Source organism: Mus musculus, chromosome X (assembly GCF_000001635.26).
Source record: "Mus musculus strain C57BL/6J chromosome X, GRCm38.p6 C57BL/6J".
NCBI classification, from domain to species: Eukaryota; Metazoa; Chordata; class Mammalia; order Rodentia; family Muridae; genus Mus; species Mus musculus.
In genome coordinates this window covers 157288957-157301743 of record NC_000086.7, presented here as the reverse complement: position 1 = coordinate 157301743, position 12787 = coordinate 157288957, and the positions used below count along the sequence as shown (strand labels likewise).

General features: G+C 40.2%; 1 protein-coding gene and 1 non-coding gene across 2 annotated transcripts in view; both read left to right on the top strand.

Moving 5' to 3' along the window:
• Window positions 1–12787, top strand: part of Phex (phosphate regulating endopeptidase homolog, X-linked) — a 253212-nt gene that overhangs the window by 113543 nt on the left and 126882 nt on the right. The gene's annotated exons all lie outside the window — the stretch shown is intronic.
• Window positions 2123–2254, top strand: Gm25795. The gene has a single exon (XR_003953198.1). It is a non-coding gene; the product is annotated as a small nucleolar RNA SNORA17 (small nucleolar RNA).

Sequence of the window (12787 nt, the reverse complement as noted above, 5' to 3'; positions counted from 1 at the left end):
TTGACTTATTTTTTTCTCCTTACATTTATATTGTGTTTTTACTATTATGATATAATCTTTACCAAAGAGTTTCATATAGAAATCAATATACTCTGTTGGTATTTGTTTACATGAGCTAAAAATGTTCCTATAGTGGGTTATAGTAGAATACTTACAATTGTGTGGTAATAAACATGCTTTGCACATTGTTTTAACCATAGACTTTTTATTTTTCATTTGTAGAGCAGGCTAGACTTGAACTTGCTATCTAGCAAGGCCATCCTTGAATTCTTGATCTTCTTTCCTCTACCTCCAGTGTGCTGGGATCACAGGCATGCACAGCAACTCCTAGCTCCTAGAATTAGTCCTTTAGAATTTGATCTTTAAAAATCTCAAACATATCACTCAGTGTATCAAATATAAGTTCCATTTATATATTCTTGGTAGTTTAGTAAAAATGCTAAATATGCATTTTTGGTTATATTGGTGCTCTGGATTACAATGGGTATTATCATAAAATGTAATTATAATCAACCCATTTGCTCATGCTTTTAGGTACACCCTTCTAGGTTTATCTACTGACAAAAAAATGCTTATAGTCAGGACTGCTAGCTTATATATGTAATCATAGCTGCTTAGGAGTATGGTAAAGTCAAGGCCAGTCTGGGATATATAGTAAGACTTTGGCTCAAAGTAAACAAGGGCTAGGAATATAGATTAATAGTCCACAGCTTGCATGAGGCCATGGGTTCTATTACCAGTACTGAAAAAAATCTTGGAAAAATATTTTGTGATATCTATCTATCTATCTATCTATCTATCTAGTCTCTGCATATGGAGGCCAGTGGTTACTGTTGGGCACTTTCCTCAATAGTGAGCTGCCTTATTTATTCATTTTTTAAAAAACATGATACTCTATTGAATCTGGAACTCAATAATTTGTCTAGATTGGCTGACCTAGTACCTCTCTTTCTTTATCAACCCTAGCTCTGGGATTACAGGCACATATCCCCATGCCTAGCTTTTACATGGGTTCTGAGGACCCACACTCAGGTCCCCATGCTTGCTTAGCAAGCGTGTAACCAACAGAACCATCTCCCAGCTCAAGGTATCACCACTTTCTAAAGTTATCTAGAGCAACAAATGGACAAGTGCTATTGACTAGCACTGACAGTTATTTTAGTGGGTATTGATACCATTACTAGATATGTGGTTATGCTAAGGCTTGCAACTGGCGATTTTTCCAAACACTATCTATCACTCTGCATTTATTAGCTAGAATCTTTCTCTAAAAAGGCTTTTTCCCCTTTGTTAATCACTTGATTAGCCTGATATACAGTTTATAGAGGAAACTCTGCATGAAGGACTGTCTTTCCCATTATTAATTTTTACAAGTTGTGCCCTGGAAACCTCCAGAGGTATCAAAGCATCCCTCCCACCCCCAGCATCGTTATAAACTTGGGAATTTTAAAATGTATTTGATATGCTTAAATTTATTACAATTCTTTTTGAAGTTCACATTGTTTCATCTGAGCCAACTTGTAACTGTTCCTTGAGGGATTTTGATATGACCCCAAATATTTTAGACTGCAACTTTCTTTCCTGGCATGACCAGATATCCTTGCAAATTAGATTTCTATTAAATCAGTGTCTTAATCAATTCTTTTATAATGAGCTATATATTGACTTTTTGGAGGGTGGTATTGAAAGTTCCATCCCAACTGGAAATACAGAAAACAAAAGAGGAAGACTCCCAACATCTTCCTCTGGTCTCCACATGTGTAAAATGGGCATATACATTTACATATGCTTGTGCTTGTGCCCTCTTCTGTGTACATATATGCACATCCCACAAAACATAGAAACAGAAAAATATAAGTTAAATAGTGCGTGTTCCTGTCATATATTTTTTAAAAAGAATTCTAGTGTCAGCCTTAGGGCATGTCTCAGCAGTAGAGTACTTACCCAGCCTGTGTAACACTCTGGATCATCACCAGTATAGGGAAAACCACCGCCACCACCACCACCACCACCACCACCACAACAACAACAACAACAACAACAACAACAGCAAAATGATACTGAACAAATTTGCAGTGTTGAAATGTGTGGAGCAAAGATACTATTAAAAGATGAATCATGACCTACCCCTGGAATCATTGCAGGTGTGGCTGCTGTGTCACATGTGTGTCAATAGGTGACAGAGAGGAGAGAGGCTATGTATATTCTCAGTGTTCTGACTTGTGAGCATCTGAATGATTAGTAGCCCAGCATTCCCTGAAAAAAGGAAACCTGAGATGATCTGGTGCTGAAGGCTTGGACAGAAAGCTAGCCTAAGATGACCACTAGTCTGAAATTATGTAGGTCTGGATGGCTACTAGGACTGGGAGCAAGACAGAGACTAGAAGAACCCCACCTGGGACTGAGGGCCTCAGGTGGGAGTGAGACCGAGACAGACAACCATTGCATGGGGACACTTGGCAGGCAGGGTGAGGAGGTAGCCCGAGATGATCACCAGACTGGGCCTCGAAAGGGAGCTAGCCTGAGACAACCACCAGTCTGGTGTCACATAGGCTTAGTGGAGCATAACATAACCTAGATTACCCCTTTTCAGAGCCACAGTGCATGAGCAGGGCATAGCACTTCTGAGACTACTTCTAAGATGACCCCCAGATACTCAGAGACCCCAGAAACCCCTAAGAGGTGCAAGTAAGTGGTGAAGAAATGAGAGAGAGAGAGAGAGAGAGAGAGAGAGAGAGAGAGAGAGAGAGAGAGAGAGAGAGAGAGAGAAACAGAAGGATGTGGAAAGGATGTGGAAGAGAGGCAGAACTAGAGACTCAGGGGTAGTAAGGAACATCCTGATGTGAGTCATGCCACCTGGGACTATGGTGGAGTCCTGGTCTATGATGCCACCTGGGGCCATGCCTAGAGTCCTTGACCTTGCAGCAGAAGGGGACTGTAAATTACCTCCAAAGGCCAGGCAAATGTTCCTGGTCTGGGCTGCTGTCCAGGGACATATTCGTGTTTGAGGGCTGTGCAGAACTGGTTCCACCCCTCATCAGGGAATCATGGGAGTGCTGGATCTGGGAGGCATGAGAGCAGGAGAGCTGTCCCTGTCTCTCACTTGCTGCAGCACATGGGAGAGCATGCCCTGCACCTCACCTGGACTGCACAGTAGAGCTGTCTCTGAATGTGAGTGTTGCTGGTGAGCTGGCTATGAGTGTGGGACAGCTAGCCTTGCCTTTTGTCTGCTGGGCTTTGGCACAGATGAGGGAGAGACAACCTCCTTCTCTTTCTTGTCCCTAGCCACCTATGGTAGACAGGAGAGCTGGACCTGGGGTCATGAGAGTGGGAGACTGGCTATGTCCTTCATTTGCTACACATGGAAGAGCAGGCCTTGCACCTCACCTGGGTAGCAGGGTGGGCTGGCACTGGTAGCAGGGATTGCTGGTGAGCCAGCCCAAAGGGCATGAGAGTGTGAGAGCTGGCAACCCTCAGGTCCAGACCCAGGGCTTTGAATTAGCCCACCCCAACATCTACCCCATCTATAAACTGATGGAGTGCATGAAGGGGGCCAGTCCTACAAGACCCAGTACTGTAGGATTTTCATGAATCAGGGCACCAACAGGATATCTAAGAGGAGTCCCAGTGAGGTTGCAGTATTGATAGAGTAGAAGCCGCCAGAGGCTTCATTCCAGACCAAAGAGTTATTGCAATAAACATTTGTAAGCGAAGAAGTGTGGACACAAGTGTAGGCATAGTGTTGGGCACACTGTGACACAATAGTTTCCACAAAGAGATTTTTTTCTGTTAAGGGGGACATAAGTGAGTACCACCAGTTTAAATGTGTACTGTAAAAAGCATTTAGGTTTTAGTGTATATTGGACATTATTTTGGAATGAGGAACTGGTTGGCTATAGGACTTTGAAAGGGTTGAGAAATGCTACAGTTGTCTTAGGTATCATTTTAGAGGGTCAAAGCAGAGTGCTACTTTTTCAAAATTTTGTAGACTTTCATTACTTTTATTAGTCACATGGGCAGGGGATGTTTGATGACTTCAAAAAAAAATTTTTTTTTGGTCCAGATTTAAGTTGAGTATGTAAAGATTTAAAGATACATGTTGAGTTTCATTGAATTTACTAAAAAAAAATCAGATTTGCTGTTTTGAGTTTTAATTTCATGGGAAAAAGTCATTAGAAATGATTTGAGTTTAGATTTTGTGGCATTCCTTTCCTTTAGCCCAGGATGAAACTAATAGCCCAGGATGCATCTGTTTATCTGCTATCTCTAGGGCTGTTCCTGCTGCTGTCAGATGCTCCCTTGTTATCTAGCTGCTGGTCCTGCTCAGTCAGTTGTATAGGAATGTCAGTTCCATTAATAACCCAAGGGCCGGGCAGGCAGATAGTGGAAAATGGGTGAAGAGAGAGAAATTGTATTTAACCTGTCTTCTGAGTTGTCATTTTCTAGATTCCAGCATAGCTGGGTAAAGGCAGACTGAGGGTGTGACAGCAATCCATTTCTGACAGAAACTCACATATGAAAGGGAGAAGCAGTCTGATAGCAAAAGAAGAATGAATGGAGGGACTTAGGCCAGAAGTCAAGATTTAGAGTCGAAAAGGTTACAAAAACCCATGCTAGGAAGAAATGATGTAATCAAACTACTTGGACAAGGGCACTGGCAACTTTGCCAAAATAGAGTTCATGTTGACTTTAAATATTATCATTCCTTCTTTGGATTTACTTATTTATTTTATGTATATATGAGTGCTGTAGCTATCTTCAGACACACCACAAGAGGGTATTGGATCCCATTACAGATGGTTGTGAGCCACCATGTGGTTGTTGGGAATTGAACTTAGGACCTCTGGAAGAGCAGTCAAATGCTTTTAACTGCTGAGCCATCTCTCCAGCCCCAATATTATCATTCTTAATGTTTCAAGTGGATGATATTTCTTTTATAAGAAGTGTGTTTGTGAAAGAATTATTTCCTTATTTTAAAGAGTTGGTATTTTGGTTATGGGCTAGTCAATGACAAAAAGGAATAGATGATCCGTTAACGTGGAACAACTCAACTACTGCAGTTCTCTGTATCTTGGCTGTTGTTTGCTTCCTTACAAACCCATATCTAGTGTATTGTAGTACTTCTTTCAAATCTGTTTGTTAGCTGGGATCAGCTGGATGACTCTTCTATTGGTCTTACCTTGAGTCTCTCTTCAGGTAGCTGAAGTCAGATGACAATTGTGGACTTCACACACATGTTTCTTTGTTCCTTATGGCCTTCTCCACAGGGTAGCTAAGGGAGCAGAAAAGAGGACAGATATGCTGTGAGTCCTCTTAATGTCTGAGCTCAGAAGTCTCAGAATATTTCTTGTGGTACATTCTTTTGGTCAAAGTCAAGTACAGGGCTACCTCTTAATCAAAGCCAGGTGAAGAAGACTGCATCTCTTGTGTGAGGAGAAGCAGATTCCCACAGAAAGTACAGAAGTTGTTGGCACTCTTATTGGAAAGTCTTATTTACATTTTGCATTCTTCCCATCTCTTATTTAAATTCAGTTTTTCTTAATTATGTTAGAGAATTATGAACTAAGTTTGCTATCTCCCTTTGGCAATGGCCCAGTGAATATCATTAAAAATTTTGTTTTGTGCCAGGGGCTTCAGACTGGCCCATGTATGCTCCTGGTTGGTGGCTCAATCTCTGGAAGCTCCCTGAGGGAGTGCATCTGAGAGGAGGGGCAATGATGGGAATGTAAATAAATAAAATAATAAAAATTGAAAAAAAATTAAATGTCTTATTTATTTGTAATTGAAAAGTAATTATATTTATGGGGTATTATGTGATTTTGATTTACGTATACATGATATAAAGAATCAGTCTACTTAATTAACATATGTGGTTATCACCTTATGCTTTTCAGTTGAGAACACTAAATATCTATTCTTTTTACAACCATATTTTTTTTTATTTTTGATATTATAATTTAATTAGACTATTTCCCTTCTCCCTCCTCCCACTAAACCCTCTCATATATCTTCCCTTGCTTTTTTTCAAATTCATGACCTATTACATGCGTATTCATTCGTTGCTGTTACATGCATATATGTATGTGCATATACATATATATTTCTAACTCAGATTATATAATGTTGCTTGTATGTGTATGTTCAGGACTTCCCATTTGTTATTGGATAACCAACTGGTATGCTTTTCCCAGGAGATGACTATTTGTCCTGCTTTCAGCATTCCTCAGTTGTATGTAGTTCCTTGTGTAGGGTGAAGTCTCATGGGCTTTGCCCTGATTACCTTAACATATCCATGTTCAGGTCAGGGTTAGGCAGTTCTGATGATGAGACACTATGTGTGTAGCTTCTGGCATCACTAGGGGACACATTCTCATGACAAATTCTCTGATCCCCAGACTTTTACAATCTTTCTATCCTCCCACAATATTCCTTAAGCTTCAGGTACAGGGGATATTTTGTAGATGTATTCATTGGGACTGTTATCCACAGTTCTGCATTTTAATTACTTCTGTTTTTTTTTTTTTTTTTTTTTTTTTTTTTTTTTGTAATGGCTTCCATTTGTTGCAAAGAAAAATTTCCTTGGTGAGGGATAAGAACTATACCTACCTGTGAGTGTAAGGACAAATGTTTACATTGGTTTTAAGTATTATGCTGGTTTATTAATATGGTAGTTATGGTTTCTCCTCCAATACTCATGGTTTCAATAGCCCTGGGCAGTATTGACTGGGTTTCCAGGAACAGGCATGTTTTCCCTCTTGTTTCCAAATTAGAGAGATGTTGCTTACCTCTATGATAGATATTCCACTACTGCACCCTAAAGGTTGTCTTGCCATTCCAGTCCTTGTTGTGGCTCATAGGTGTCATTGCTGGTAGGACTATAGATCATGTAGACAAAGATCATCCTTCGGAGCTTCCATGCTGCCATCTGGTACCATGAAAGCTAGTTCTCAGGGAGGAGGCATTGAGGTCAGTTCCATCTCTGGGGTTTAATCCCTGTTTCATCCCTGTTCTGAAGTGCACAGTGTATTTAGAAATAGGAATTTACTTTCCACCTCTAAGAGGTAACCAAGGGAAATAGCAATATGATGTATGTTTTGGGAGTTGCTTGGACAACCTTGACCAACAATGCTAAAGCAAGATTCTCATGTCTGGTGTTGAGGAGCTTTTTTTTTTTTTTTTTTTTTTTGATGGTCTTTGGCTCTCATAGGGAGATTTGTCAGCCCAAACTAGAAAAATTATCTTAAACTACATCTGTATATTTATGTACAGGTGTATTATCTTAAAAAATAGTAGTATGACTCCTTATGATTTTTTTAAGATGGCCCCATTGTTCATTTACCCTCCTTTTTTGTATTTACCTCCCTCCCCCTCCCAAAAGAAGCCCTCCTTTACTTATTTCCCCATTCAGATCACATATACTCTACTACTCCCCTTTATGCTCTTCCATTCATCTTCTGTATTTACCTTCATCCCATTCTTTTAGCAATTTTGAAATATCTGTTAACTGCCATCACCATACAGTGTACCATCTACTCCTCTAGCATAATGGAACCTTTGGACCCTCTGATGTGAATCTGTTTTCTTCCTCCTCAGCTTTTAGCAACAATCTTTCTCTTCTGTGTTTATGGGAGATCAATTTCGTTAGAGTCCGTATGTAATGAGGATGATAGAATACTTGCCTTTCTGTGTTTGCCTCATTTTACCTGGAATTTCTTTCTTATCTTCTTGTCTGTCTGTTTGTTTGTTTGTGATATTTTCATCACCAAATGAATTTATTACTATTAGTATTATCATTTTGCTCAGCCAATATATACATTAACTCTCAGCGTATTGGAGTAAACCCAATTATTGCTGAATTGTAATGAGGAAAGAGGGCATCCTCCAGCACCATGACCATCATACAGTAAAAAGGTCCTTCTGGTTTTAGGATCCACAACTAGAATAGTCCTTAGTGGCTGGCCTCACTTTAGTAGATAATTTATTTAACCAGTTTTCCATTTTAGGTCCTTAGGAAATAACATTAATTCTCAATATACACAACCACTCACTGACTGGCACCTCTGTATTTTATATGCAAAGCCTGTCAGCATAGAAAACAGGTCATGCTACCCCGTATTCTTGCTGAGCTAGAATGAAGAGGAATGAGCCTGCAGCTTTTGGTGTAGCCCTGTGCTCCCAGCCCTGGTAGTTATAGGGCAAGGGAATGAGGGCCTCCTGACAGTGATTTGTAAGGATTAGAGCTAATGAGCTCAAGAAACCTGTCCTGAGCAGAGTAGAGCCAAGGATAGCAGTGAGGTTGTGTCCTTTAGGGCCCCAGACTAGATCCTTTATTCAGTACCAATGTTAGGTTATAAAGCTATTTTCCAAGTCTGTGGAATCATTTGTTTTATTCTTCCAGGCTTCTGAAAATGAAAGCTAAGGTTTGGCAAAATGATTTGTAGTAGATCACGTGAATCGTGTTCAAATGAGGTCCTATGAATTATTCTGAGCCATTTCCAAAATCTGAGCCAAATCCAAAATAAGCTTAGCAGCGACAGTACATTTGAGATGAGAAAACTTGACAGGGTGAAAGGAAATCCGAGAAAGGAGAAAATCTATTTGCTCCTTCCCAAGCCCTCCCTAACCATTGGTTGATGATTTGAGTTTCTCTTCTTGGATCGAAAGAAAAAAGGAACATTGTGGCCTTCACATAGCCTGAAGAGGAGGAGCAAAGCTTCTACAAGTCCATTGCCACCTCAGACTTAGGCCAATAGTACTGGATAAAACCGACTAAAGCAATACACAAATATTTTGAGCTTTACAAGCAAGGTAGGCACAGAGGCAGCTACTCAGATCTATTGGATAGCACTAAAGTAGCTGTGGGTAATATGCAGACAAATGTGCATGTGAGTAAAAGTTGATTTACAGAACTAGGCAGTAGCCTGAATTTGACCTGTAGGCCATGGCTTGCCAATTTGGTCTTGAGCCTTCTTGTCTCAAGTTTTTAACCCAAAACCTGGCTCTTCCTTCCCTTGGCTGAATCTCATGTAAGAATAGAGTGATTTTGCAAGAGGTTACTCAGTAGTTTTATTGAATGATGAATAATTGATGATGACATTTATGCTGCTGTTTACAAACAGCCCATGTGTCCCTTGGCTGCAGCTTGTTATTTTGCCTTTAGTATAAGTGGCCTTTTTGATTTCTCAATCTCAAATGCTTTTGCAGAGATGAATCAAAGCAGAACTGGAGACTTGTTTTTAAAATGCAGTACACAGCTGTCTCAAAATGAATCATTGAGTTTGAATTGTGGAGGCAGGGGTGATCTGCAGATGCAATTCTTTGGTCTGGAGGGAAGTCTGAGGCTGGTAGCCTGGCTATTGGAGAGGCGGAGAGTGGCCAGGTCCACAGGGCCTTGTGATTCACATTGAACCACGTCATATCCTAGATATGGTTAGGATGATAGCATAGAATGAAATGTGGCTGGTAATTAATGAATTTAATAATTATTATATTATTATTTAATTCAACTAGTATATACATTAACTGTAGGCGTATTAGAGTAAACTTAATTGTGATGAGGAAAGAGGGTATCCTCTGGCCTTATGACCATCACAATAAAAAGGTCCTTCTGCTTTAGGGTCCAGGACTAAAATTCTCTCTCTCTCTCTCTCTCTCTCTCTCTCTCTCTCTCTCTCTCTCTCTCTCTCTCTCTCTCTCTCTCTCCCTCCCCCTTCCCTCCCTCCTCCCTCCCTCTTTATCTCTTTCTGTTTTGGAATGGAGTTTTACTGTATATCCCTTGCTGTCAAGAAACTTACTGTGTAGACCAGGATGGGGTTGAGTTCACAGATCTGTCTGTCTAGGTCTCCTGAGTATTAGGATTAAAGGTATGTGTCACCACACCTAACTGATAATATATTCATACAAGCAGATAAAGTGGGAACAATTTCTCAAAGTTTAGAGGGGTCAGTGTCTGGAATTAAGAACACAAAGCTCATAGGTTGTAAGACCTAAGGTATTTGGTGTTATACTCATGTGTTCCTGTATTTTAAACCCAACATGAGTCAGGCCCGGGTTGCAGTAGAGTTTTGAGGTTTGCTGGTTCTAAACTGAAATTCACACTCATTTGTCTTTATGACAGTGCTGGGATTATAAAAGAAAGGTGTGATTCCACTTTTGAAACAGGGAATTAAGGGTTAGAGATACTTGGGCAAAGGGTACCCAAGCAAGACTGCACTTCACAGGGCAGAATTTGTCAGTGGTCATGTACAGAGAAATAGATAGGCTTCTCCATGAAGCACACTCCCTACAATACATTCCCTATGTTGCTCAAATTCAGTTTGGTGTGTTACACTGACTGCAACAGAAGTTTTCTGAACTTCTCAAACTGGAGAGTGCCTCATGGCTTTGTATCTCTTGCCCCTTATCTTGCTCCATTGCATTTCTTATTTTGAACATCTTTCTTGTCCAAATCCTAATCTACCCAGAATTTAGAAAATGTAATGCACCCATTGACTAAAATCAAAAGTTTAATGGCGTAATTATTAGGGAGGAGAGATTAAGAATTTACTAAGTTTACTTAAAACTCTATTTTCCACTCCGGAGGCAGAGGCAGGCGGATTTCTGAGTTCAAGACCAGCCAGGTCTACAGAGTGAGTTCCAGGACAGCCAGGGCTATACAGAGAAACCCTGTCTTGAAAAAAACCAAACCAAACCAAACCAAACCAAACCAAACCAAACCAAACCAAACCAAACCCAACCCAAACCAAACCAAAACCAAAACAACAACAAAAAAACCCCTCTATTTTCATGTGTCTTGCTAGTCTTATAGCTAAAAGTATTTGTCTTGGCATGCTAAATGTGGATACTGATACAAGGATTGCCTGGATCTTATATATTATTCAGTTAATTTGGATTTATACAAATTAATAATATTTATATAATAGAAAATTATTCTCCATCCCTCAAGCATAGTAGATATCAGAAAAAGCATGGACTTTGAAGTCAGATTAAGACTAAATTAATTTGGTTCAGAAGTTGCTTTGGTCTCTGTGTGATTTGGGTGAATTTTTTCCCCATTCATTCATGTTGGCTTATCAGCCATGAAAATGTGACATGAAATGATATGCTGCTTGCAGATAATCATAGGTAAGATTTAGACTGGTAAGATTTAGACTGAATGATGAAAGGACACACTAAGCACACTATCTGATAGATGGTGGGTGTATTTTTCTATTTCTATGACCAAGGCAATTTATTTATTTATTTTTATTAGATATTTTCTTTATATACATTTCAAATGCTATCCTGAAAGTTCCCTATACCCTCCTTCTACCCTGTTCCCCTACCCACCCACTCCCACTTCTTGGCCCTGGCATTCCCTTGTACTGGGGCATATAAAGTTTGCAATACCAAGGGGCCTCTCTTTCCAGTGATGGCCGACTAGGCCATCTTCTGCTACATATGCAGCTAGAGACACGAGCTCTGGGGGTACTGGTTAGTTCATATTTTCGTTCCACCTATAAGGTTGCAGACCCCTTCAGCTCCTTGGGTGCTTTCTTTTTTATTGAAGATCAGCCTTAGTCGGTGTTGATCAGATAAGATGCATGGGATAATTTCAATATTTTTGTATCTGTTGAGGCCTGTTTTGTGACCAATTATATGGTCAATTTTGGAGGACGTACCATGTTGCTCTGAGAAGGTATATCCTTTTCTTTTAGGATAAAATGTTCTGTAGATATCTATTAAATCCATTTGTTTCATAACTTCTGTTAGTGTCCATGTGTCTTTGTTTAGTTCCTGTTTCCACGATCTGTCCATTGGTGAGTGTGGGGTGTTGAAGTCTCCCACTATTATTGTGTGAGGTGCAATGTGTGTTTTGAGCTTTACTAAAGTTACTTTAATGAATGTGGCTACCCTTGCATTTGGAGCATAGATATTCAGGATTGAGAGTTCATCTTGGTAGATTTTTCCTTTGATGAGTATGACATGCCCCTCCTTGTCTTTTTTGATAACTTTGGGTTGGAAGCCGATTTTATTTGATATTAGAATGGCTACTACAGTTTGTTTTTTTGGACCATTTGCTGACCAAGGCAATTTATTTATTTTTTTTCTTTCCATTTTTTATTAGGTATTTAGCTCATTTACATTTCCAATGCTATACCAAAAGTCCCCCATACCCACCCACCCCCACTCCCCTACCCGCCCACTCCCCCTTTTTGGCCCTGGCGTTCCCCTGTTCTGGGGCATATAAAGTTTGTGTGTCCAATGGGCCTCTCTTTCCGGTGATGGCCGACTAGGCCATCCTTTGATACATATGCAGCTAGAGTCAAGAGCTCCGGGGTACTGGTTAGTTCATAATGTTGATCCACCTATAGGGTTGCAGATCCCTTTAGCTCCTTGGGTACTTTCTCTAGCTCCTCCATTGGGAGCCCTGTGATCCATCCATTAGCTGACTGTGGGCATCCACTTCTGTGTTTGCTAGGCCCCGGCATAGTCTCACAAGAGACAGCTACATCTGGGTCCTTTCGATAAAATCTTGCTAGTGTATGCAATGGTGTCAGCGTTTGGATGCTGATTATGGGGTGGATCCCTGGATAAGGCAGTCTCTACATGGTCCATCCTTTCATCTCAGCTCCAAACTTTGTCTCTGTAACTCCTTCCAAGGGTGTTTTGTTCCCACTTCTAAGGAGGGGTATAGTGTCCACACTTCAGTCTTCATTTTTCTTGAGTTTCATGTGTTTAGGAAATTGTATCTTATATCTTGGGTGTCCTAGGTTTTGGGCTAATATCCACTTATCAGTGAGTACAT